A 10,521-nucleotide genomic window follows, 5' to 3' on the forward strand; every position below is an offset into this window, starting at 1 on the left:
AAAAAAAAAAAAAAAAAAAAAAAAAAAGTTGAAAGGGTGCCTGTGTACTAACACTCATGACAGAAAGGTCCTGAAACAAAGAAGCACCTCTGAAAGGGCTGCGTTTTCAAACCCACTCACATACATAACATTTTAAGAGCTGTCACCATCAGAGCACGTTTTATGGCCAGTTCCTGAAGGAAGTGGTTGTAAAGATGTGGCACGAAGAGCAGCAAATCCAGGTGCTGAGCAGAGAGCTTTTGAACTCAGAGCAAATGCGTGATGCTTTTTTCCTAACCAGAACAACTGCTGTTTGTGACCATCTGAACTTTGAGCCACTAGAAAATGTCTTTGGGGTTCGTCAGGCTGATATCCTGTCTCTAACCACAGCCTGTACCAGATACTTCAAAGGGAGAGAATACAAGAAACTCTGTATTGGAATCATCTGCTAGCAGAGGAAATTTCTTCCCAACATCAGACAATTTGTCATTGATTTATCTCCTCAAGCAGGAAAGTTTATGTGCCTCTTAAAAAGAAAAAAAATCCAATTGAACATAACAGTGATGAGAGTTTATTCATTAAACCTAACAAATTTTTATTTGAAATGTATTTGATTTCTCTAAAATACCAAAAGAACCCTTCTACCATTTTCTCTGGTGGTTTTTCCAGTGCTGAAGTGATAGTTTGAGGGTTTTTCCAGCCATTTTTTCATAGAGATAGCCCTGCAGATGTGACAGCGTTCAGGAGCTGTGGCCCTATAGCAACTACTTTGCAAATGCCAGTGTCTCCTCCTCCAAACCTCTCTCCTGGCAAGAGTTACTAATACCCTTTTATGAATTCTTTAACGGTAATTTTCTTATTGTTGGGATGACGTTGTGTCCTTGCTGTTGTACGGTTTGTCTGAAGCCTCCTGTGTATCGAAAGACCCAAAACAGGTTTCAGGGTATGAGGCAGGTAGTGAAAAGATAGCAAACTTATTGGTTTTTTTATCTGTCAGATTGCTGACACTGAGCTGGATTTGTAATACTTGTTTTCTGGAACTCAGATACTTTCCAAAGCAGCTGTGCTCTAGCTGGGAATGTAAACTGGGATGGACTGGGTGTCTGAGAGGAAGGTGTAAAGTCGGTATTTAGGCTCACGAGTACAATGGGCTTTGCTCTGAGAGGTGTTGAATGTCTTAGTTTTTTCCTGAAAACTCATAAGCTTGGTAGATGTAAAACATTGGCCCCACTGAGGTCAGTGGCAAACTTCCCACTGGCTTCAGTAAAGTATAATCAACCCTAAAATACAGAGTTGAGACACTAATTAGTGGCAGCTATTTTTCTGAGAGCCTGAACTAATACACAGAACAATACCAGAATGCCTCTGTGTATTTTATTTCTTTGTGCAAAGGTCTTCTGTGCATTTTCCCATACCCTGCAATGAAATACAAGAAAATTCTGCAACCTAAACTGCCATCACAGTCAATTTAAGAGTCATTTTTTCAGTCTTAGTCACAAGAAGCACAAGTGAAAGACCTACTTTGTTTAAAACAAGGCCTGGCCAGGTGAGGAGTTCATCCAAATCGTAGTAACTTTGGGGTTCTGATGCAGAAACTCACTGGTTGATATTTGGATCCTAATTTGAGACTTCTAATCTGATTGTTTAGTGATTTTTTTAATTGCTTCAACATGAACTACAAATGAGCAGCATCTCTGGAAATCGGGCCACAGATCACTGAAAATAGTAGGTACGGGGTTTTCTAAGATGTGGATCCTAAGGCTCTGCGCCTCACTGAATTTAATCACAGCTTGGAATAAAAAGACAAATTCATCTTTGGCTTGGTTTCTGACAGACTTGTATTTGCACCATTAATCTTCTGTGTGTAATGGTCTTCTTCAGTAATGGTTCTTGAGCCACATGTCCAGGGAAAACCTAACTGAGGTCTCAAAGACATTAATTCCCTACAGGCCTCTTAAAAATAGGCAGCTGGGTAAAACAGAGAGCTATTAATCCTCTTGCTGAGCTCATCCCTGATTAAACACTGGGAAAAGTGTGGGAAAAACCTTGTGATGAATGCCTTACCTGTGGATAAACTCAGCTGGCAGTCATGCCCTGCTGGACACTGAACAGCCACCCCACCAGAGCAGCTTTGCTTTCACACCATGCCTCTCACTTAAACAGCCAGTCATGCTCAGGCACATCCTCTGGAAACCAAGCCCTGTTTATTTCATCGCTTGTGGAATACTTGTTTTAACATATACCAGTGATATCTAGGAGGGAAGTGACATGTTTTCCCAATCAGGGCAAAGAAATGTGTTAAGTAATGCCCTGGTGTTTTTCAGTCTGACTTTAACTGCTAAAGGGTCTGCTTCACAATTTGTTAATTCAGCTGAGAGTGTTGGCTGCATCTTTGAAGGGCTGTAGGTGGAGGATTTTCTTTGTTGTTGCTGTCAGATTGAAGTCTGCTTTCACCTTTCTTTTAATCACTTTCTTGTGCATCAATATAAGTATCTTTCCCTCTATGAAATTAAATTATTGTAACTGGAAAGTCAGTTGATACCAAGAGATTTCTGCAGGCTTCTGCCTGCATGATGAGAGAGATTCCTGGGCTCCAAAAGGCTTAAAATGTCTGGGTCTTGCTAATAATAATAGCAACCCAAAAGGGAATGGTCCAGCTGACTGTATGTAGGCCAGACTTAATCAATTAACACACAGAGATAATGACATACCAGCTTGTGGGGCCTCCTAAATATAATCACTTGTGAGGAAGCCCACCAGCTACAGGAGGTATGATGGCTTCACAAGTTAAACAGCACAGACCTGCCAACATTTAGATCTGGGATTTCCAGAAAGCCACACTGAGGTAGAGAGCAACAGCGATTTCTGAAGAGATGTGCATCTTTCCAGGCTAATATCTCTACAAAAACCATAGCTCAGGGGACACTGAGACCACAAATTTATTTACACTGCCACCCTTCATGGCTGGTGGGTGCAAACTGATACCTGTTGGATTTGTTCAGTCAGTGGCACTGTTCCCACATCCATCTTTGCAGAGCGTACGGGAACGTTGCTTACTTTGGAAGTTTCAGAACTGTGCGCCTCCGTATTGTTCGAGCTCATGTGAGCTGAAGTTTGCATAACAGCTCTTAAAAAAGTGGGCCTCAGAATGTCAAAGGGAGCCCCCCTTTCATGTAAAAGATGAAAGCCACATTGTCTTGGCTGGATTCCAGCATCTGTCCTTGTGTGTTCGAGTGGATGATGGAGGATCTCTGGTGGTGGCTCCTGAACCGGGTGCCCTTTTACAGCCAATAAAGCCAAGCTGATTTGCCTTGATTTTGCTGTGGGCTAAATTGTGTACAAAGGGGTTACAGTAAACTCTTAATTGGTGGCTGCTTGAATGTGTGTGTGAGCCCTTAGTTCACCCATCTGTACAAAGAGGGCAGAAGAGGGGTCCCTTCCTTTTTTGACCCTTTTGCCTAATCCGGTTTGATTGTAAGCTCTTCCAGGCAGAGATTGTTACCACATGGTTGCATGTGGTCTGCTGGGATGGGGACCCTGGTTCCAGTGGTAAACAGCAGCCTTCAACAGTTATTCTCACATGCATAAAATACGACCGGCAGAGTGATCTGAGTCATCTATCAAATAACCCACAGCTCCACCCGTGTGCAGCTCCTCCATATGAGTCCTGAGGTTAATTAAAAGAATCTAAAGAATGACGGGGTTAGGGCGATTTTGGTTGAGCGCTGAAGATTGATGTAACCTCACAGGCTCCCCGTGCTGTTCCTCCAGGCTTAGGGTTTTGCGTCGCTGCTGGCCAGTCCCCAAAAGACCGGGACTAGGGTTTCTGGCTGCCCTGTGGAGGCTATGCCAAACTACAGGTTTAAATATTCATTGCATTCTTCACATGCCAAATCATCTAAGTTGGAAAGCAGAAGTCTAAGATTTTTGCAAAGCTGCTCTTGCACAGAAAGACCATTAAAAATTCATTGTGACAGGATAAAAACAACGACGTTGCCAGTAGTAGGGAACTTTCTGTTAACTTGGCTAATTCTGTGTGGAGCTAAGTTAGAGCTAACCCACATTAATCCACTTAAATAGAAGGGTGAGCCTGATCCAGTAAAAGCAATAAATCCTCTTTGGAGCTGACCAGACTCCAGTTGCACTATAGGAGAACCAGGCTGAATGGCAAACAGTTGGCAGGAGGTAACTGGATGAGGCCTGAATTTCCAATGCACCAGGTAATTTAACCCACAGCATCCCCTTTCCCCTATATGTGCAAACTGGTTGTGGGCAGGACCACATCCCAAAGTTCTTGGCACCAGAGGTGGAGTGATAGACTGGGGGAGGGAGAAACTCCCTGCCCATACAGAACTGGAAAGGTTGAAGCAGCTCTCTGTCATCATGGGGACGGGGTACCTGAGGTGCCTATGTTGGCAGGGTTATTATCCCAGGCAGCTCAAGCAAAAAGGGTGGGATGCAGAGAAGTGAGATGGCCTGACCCAAAGCCGGTGAGGCTCTGCCTTGCCTTGGAGGCAGCCTCCAGATGTTAGCAGAGAAGGGCCAGCTGCTGCTGCTGCTTGCTGTGGGTGAGGGACTAACTGGGTTGCTGTTAAACTCTGCAAAATTACATCCGAAGCTGAAGCACTTGGGAGCAAGTGGACCAGGAAGTGGCTGTTACTGTCAGAGAGCAATTTTCTCAAGGCTGACCCAAGACATGGAACTAAATCCAGACTGGGTGAATAGCTCTGTTTCCTTATTCCTCTGAGAAACTGGGCCTGAATTAAAAAGGCTGTTTAACACTTTGAAGCCACCCACAGTTCTGTCTTTGCCTCCCACGCAAGCTCCAAGGAACTGACTCATTCCCACCGTATTTTCAGCTGCGCGTAGATCCTGCTCAGAGCCCGGGAAGTTCCCCGCTCAGCCAAGCAAATCAAGCGCACATTGTGACTCGAGTTAGCTGAGCTTGAAAGGGCTTTGCGACACCAACTAACAGCCGACAGTATCTGAAGACATCTGGCCTGCCTTTTAAAGTGGAGTAGGAGCCATATTCTTTAGCTGGCTGTATAATTTATGCCTTATCTGCTGTTCTCTGTTCATTACGCTTCCTTATGTTAAATAGCTCTTTGTGGAAATAAGTGACACTGTCATCTGCTGTTGAATGAAAAGAGGTCTGCTCACGAGTAGGCATTCACCTCTCCTCTCCCCTTCCTCGTGGCAAACTCATGTTGCTTCTCTCCCCGAGGGGACGCTGCTTTGTAGGGTGTGAGTGATGTGTGCAGGTCTAGGTGGTTTGTAACTCAGGGAAGCTTTCCTGCAAGGGGAGACCTCTGTCTCCTGCCAATCTGGTGAGCTCAAGTGATCTTTCTGGTTTGGAGTAAAGTCCCGACATCCCTGGATTTCTAGCTCGCTGGTTCTTTTGCTGCTGAGGAGGACAATTCGCTTCGTGCTGACATCATGCTGTCCTCCCGCTATGCCGGATCCACTGTGAGTCTTTCAAGCTTCATGCTATGCCTGAACAATTACACCCACGTTTTGACTGGGAAACAGAGACAAATGAAGGCAGTTAGGAGGAGGACGTGGGAGCCTTGCCTTCTTTCTGTTTTCCTGTTCTGGGCTCGTTGCTGCCGTCTTTCCCCTTGCCTGGTAGCAAATTTCCAGCAAATGTATTGGGATCACTGGTCTGTGCCTTTTCCTTGCTTCTCTGTAGAAATACCCTGGATCTGTTTTGGCTCTGGACCACTTGTGCATGCCATTACACCACAGCACAGTCTTTGCAGATAAACATTTGCAGGTTTGTGAGCATAATCCTACTCACTACATCATTACAGAAGAGAGGGGGAGTAAACGTCCTCTGCAGTACAAAGGAATTGTCAACAAACTCAGAGAAGAAGGGGGGAAATATCCAAAGGCACGCTCCGTTTTTGGCTTGTTGCATTTGGTTTCTTTCATGCAACTCACTGAATGTTTGCCCCCCTCTGCAGAAATCCAGGGCAAAGGCCTGGCTCTTGTCTGCACTATTAGCTAATGAAGTCAGGAATTTACCTCTGTCACCACCTGGGAATTGAATAATATAAAACCCAGCTCCTCCATCCTACTGGCACTGGGCTGAGTTCCATCAGCTTCTGAGGAGCTTTTCGGAGTGCAGAGTCCTGACCTGCTCACAGTGGCGAGTATGAGCTGAGACATGAATAAACAATAAAGGAGATAAAGGAGAGGCTGGGTTGAAAGCAACAGCTGTTTCCTATGGACTCCTGAATAAACTCCGGCTCCTCTTGCTGGTGGGCTGGGCTTTTGTCCCTGCGCAAAGGAATGAGCTGCTCTGGGAACTGCATTCTGAGACGAGGGCAGAGTGGGGTTTGTTTATCACTAAATATAAGGGGTCAGCTCAAAAAGTTTCGGGAAGGAAAAAAATGTCTATTTTAAAATGTGCTTATTTCAGGTAGTTCCCGAACTTTTAGCTCTGTTATCTCGCTTCAGCTGCTCTGGGAGCAGAATTACACCCAGACTTGCATGTGCAGTTCATAAATGGCAAAGAGCAAAGGCCTTGGCCCGAGATAGCCTTTTCCTGACTCCAGATGTGCTCCTCTGCCACAAAGCACTTTGGAGGCCCAATGCTGCATTACATAAGCCACTCAGTGGCTTTAACATTGATTTCAACAGAAGGAGCAATCCCTTCTCTGTGTAACTAAGCAAAAGGTTTGTCTTGAGCCTGTTGCTATAACGAATTCCTAAAGCTGGGCTTGTGGGAATGACTCCATCAGTAAAGCACGAGCCTCTGCTCTGCTCTGCTCTCCCCCCAGGAGTGCACATGAAGTTTTGGAGCTTTAGGCGTTTAGTCCTGATTTCCACCAGTGGAGCAGAGAGATGAGCTTGGCCAGGAGAGGTGGATTTTCCTCGTCCTTCTCTTGTGTAAGCTCATTCCATTTGTGTGGAAATCAAGCATTTTTCTTTTATAGAGAGGCAGAGGTTTTGGTTATCTCAACAATACAGCAAGAGGAAATTCTAATATCATGATCCAGGAAACAGATAAATGCAATATATCTTAATGCAACAATGTCCTTTTCAGTTTACTACTACCAAGTTACTGAAAATCCTTTACAAAGTCTATTCACACAGGAAACCTCTTAGTTTGCTGAGGGCCTGGTCACTTTTGTTTATATTCATAGAACCCACGACAACTTATTCCAGATTAGCCAGTCCCTATCCTCCCTCTCTCTCTCTCCTAGCTGCAGAAGAGTGGCTGCAAATTGGCATTGGCACTGCAGAGACCTTCCCCACAAAAAACCAATGATTTTGTAAGGAGCGAGTTTGAAGCTTTTCCTCTTTTTTTTTTTCTTTTTTTTTTTTTTAAGCAGTGTGTATAACTTTTTTTAATACATGAATTAGCACAACCTGGAGTGGTTCCCCTGCTGTATCTCCATTTTCAATATGAGGCACTTGGCTCCAGCTGCAGTGGGAATTGAGGGCAGCTGGGTCTGGTGGGCTGTGCTACGGGTCAGGGCAGCCACAATGACCTTGCAATGGGTCTGTGGCTCTTTGGGGTGGTTGCATCAAACCGGGCACTTGGCAAACCAGCCACCTTAGGAGAACAGAGCATGCCAGCCTCATCTCTTCAGTGAACACTGAAATGGAGCAGTGGTTGCATCTGCTGTGTCCAGGTTGTCTGTACCTTTTTTTTTTTTTTATGAGGGACGGGGGGAGTAAAATCCCTGGAAAAGTAAAATCCAAGGGTAATCAAGTCTTAAAAATTCTATTTGCATATTTGAAAATAGTTTCATTAATACCTTGCCTTAGAGCAAACCTACAGAAATACAAACCTGCTAAATGTGCTATGCTGTTTTGGAAGACGGTGTGTTTGTTTTGAAGTTTAATACTAGTTAGAACTCAAAGTCAATCCCTTCAACATTTCCTTTCTGATTTCTCTTTTCTGTTTTTCACCAAGTCTTGCCCATCTCAACTGCTTTCCTGAGGCTCTTTTTTGTTTATCCTACACAATTTCCTTCCTTCCTTCAAATCCAGACCCCCTTGCTCCCCTGGGACTTCCTATGATAGCTAGGCACTAATCGTGTACTTCTGCCCCAGAAGCACAGATAGAGGCTTCCTCCCCCTGCTTCCAGTCAAAGGAGGATGTAAGGCATAATGGTAATCTTAAACAACACTGCTATTCATTGTTTGGGAGATCTGGGAAATATCCTTGAATTCAGCTTGCTAAATTAGCTGCTTCTTGAGTAACCCACAGCTGCTGCGTATCTGTCCCATTACATTTTACAAAAATGCAGCAGTTCTCATTACATATGATATTCTCTCAGCATATGGACCTTCCACTAGTTTATGTCTCGGTGTAGCTCTGTTGCCATGAATGTACACACAGAAACGTTTTCTTTTGTACTTAAAAAAAAAACAAAAAACAAAAAACCAAAGCCAACAATTCTTGAAAATAGATTAAAGACAGGCATTTGCAATTACTCAGATGGAGCAAAGATGTTGGAGTGCCTCAGAATACAGCCTCTGTCAGGAGCCAATACTTAGATTAAAATGTTGCTTCTGGCAGTAAAAGTGTAACTACTAGTGGTTTTAAAGCTTCGTCCTGCCCATTGTGCACATGAATTTCTCCCTTGAAGCTGGCAGGCATCGTCTTGTGCTTGCAGATATTGAAAGTCAGATGGACCATCCATGTAAGGTGACGCTTAACTGTCTATATGGGGCAATGACAAAGGTTTTGGACTTGGTCTTGTGTGTTTTCTCCTTCACAATGATTCACAGAGGAACTTGGTTTGCAGGAAAATGCATTCCTAGTGTTAGTGGATTTAAACTCCCTGTCCTTTAATAACTTCTCTGCATGAGCAGGGAACTCGAGCAAACCTCGGGGAGGAAGGTTTCTGTGTCTCCTCCCTCTTGTGCACTTTTCTAGGCTTTGCCCCTCAAAATGGAGCTGTGTCCTTGAGAAAAACCCAGAGTTCCATCTTTACTGTGCTCCCTGTGACATAGCTGGTTCCAACAGGGAATAATCACTGATGCATCAAGTACTTTAACTAAAAATGCAATGCTGGAACAAGCAAAAATTTTCCTTGGACCCCTCGATCACTGTTCAACACCTCCCTTATCCCATCCAGTGCTGATTTCATTGACTTCAAAGGGAATCTGGCCAGGGATGAGCATCTACTGCACTCTAAACCTTGTGAAAAGTGCCACACGTTTGCACATTGATTGTTGGCACCTCACACAAAACAAGGGGTGACAGACCATGTCCTCTGTAGTGCATCCCTGGGCTCTGCTTGAATGCATGGTCACCTGCAAACATGGTCTTGATTGTGTAACTAGGGTTAGTAAGCCAGTGGTATCCCTCTCATTGCCATCCCTCCCTCTTTCCCTGGTCATCTCCATTGTCCCTCTTCCCCCTCTTTGTTTCTTTCCCATTCTGTTTGGTTTTCCTTGCTTGAGTTGTATTTTCCTTGTTCTCTTTCTGTCTTGCCATGAGCTGATGCAAGTTCAGGGCACTAGATATCCATCATTCTTTGAGATGCTGCCTTGCGTCTTAATCCTGTCTGCTTTGGGGATGTGATTTTGGGGCTTCCAATTAACCACGTTCAAAATTAAAATTATGTCATTCTGGTTTACACCTCTTTGCTCCTTTTATAACTAAACACGTCCCCTCAAATATATCCACATAAGCACAGGGATAGCCTGAGTTACTTCTGTGTCTGAGCCTTCTGCAATGCACATTTATATCTAATACCTGCTTAGTGCTCTGGTGCTGCAGGAGGGGAGGATCATTCCTCTCCTGCGGGAGTTCCAGAGCAGTTGGGGATTTGAATCTGTGCAAGGATGTGCCTTTCCTGTAGCCTGTGGGAGCTGCCAGTTCTAGGGGCAGTCAGGTACCCTTTTCATTCTGGTGCACAAGGGATGGTGTGCAATGGATCCCTGGGAGTTGCTCAGCTGTGGGCAAGGAGCTGCCAAACCCTGGCAGATTGGAGGGGCTGAGGACGCTGCTGTGGGCCCTCAAAGCCAGCCAGGTGCTTTGTCCCGTGTGAAAAGGAGATGCCTCCTCCTCACCAGGATGCACAGGCAGGAACTGCCTGCAAGAGAGGCCCTTCTCATGGAACAGAGGAAGAGGGTTTGGGTTTCCTTTCAGTGGCCTCTAAATCATTTGTCCAGAGCACAGAGCTGTCTCTTCCTGGAGGTATTTAGGCTCATTCCTTTAGAAGTCGTCTATGATTGTGTTAGTATTTGTGCATAAATGAATATTAATGGTAAATGTGGTCTGACTACTGGCCCCATTTCCTCCCACAGCTGTTTCTGTGAGCGACCCGATCCAAAAAACATCTTGTGCACACATCTTCCAGCCTGGCTCCGCAGGCGAGCTTGATAGAGAATGCTCTGCTGGTAGGGCCTGTTGTGGTTTAGGCATGGACACAGCACATAGCTGCTCAGTGCTGTCAGGGTCTCAACAGATCTGCACTCGCCTCGCAGCAGACTTTTAGGTACCGAGGGAACTTGTGTTCTAACTGGAAAAAAGCTTATGTGCCAAAGGCCTCCCGTTACAGGGGAGGTTGCAGCTGA

The sequence above is a fragment of the Empidonax traillii genome, unplaced genomic scaffold (assembly GCF_003031625.1).
Source record: "Empidonax traillii isolate 1590-97213 ecotype Southwest subspecies unplaced genomic scaffold, ASM303162v1 scaffold41:size1892772, whole genome shotgun sequence".
In the NCBI taxonomy this organism is placed as follows: Eukaryota; Metazoa; Chordata; class Aves; order Passeriformes; family Tyrannidae; genus Empidonax; species Empidonax traillii.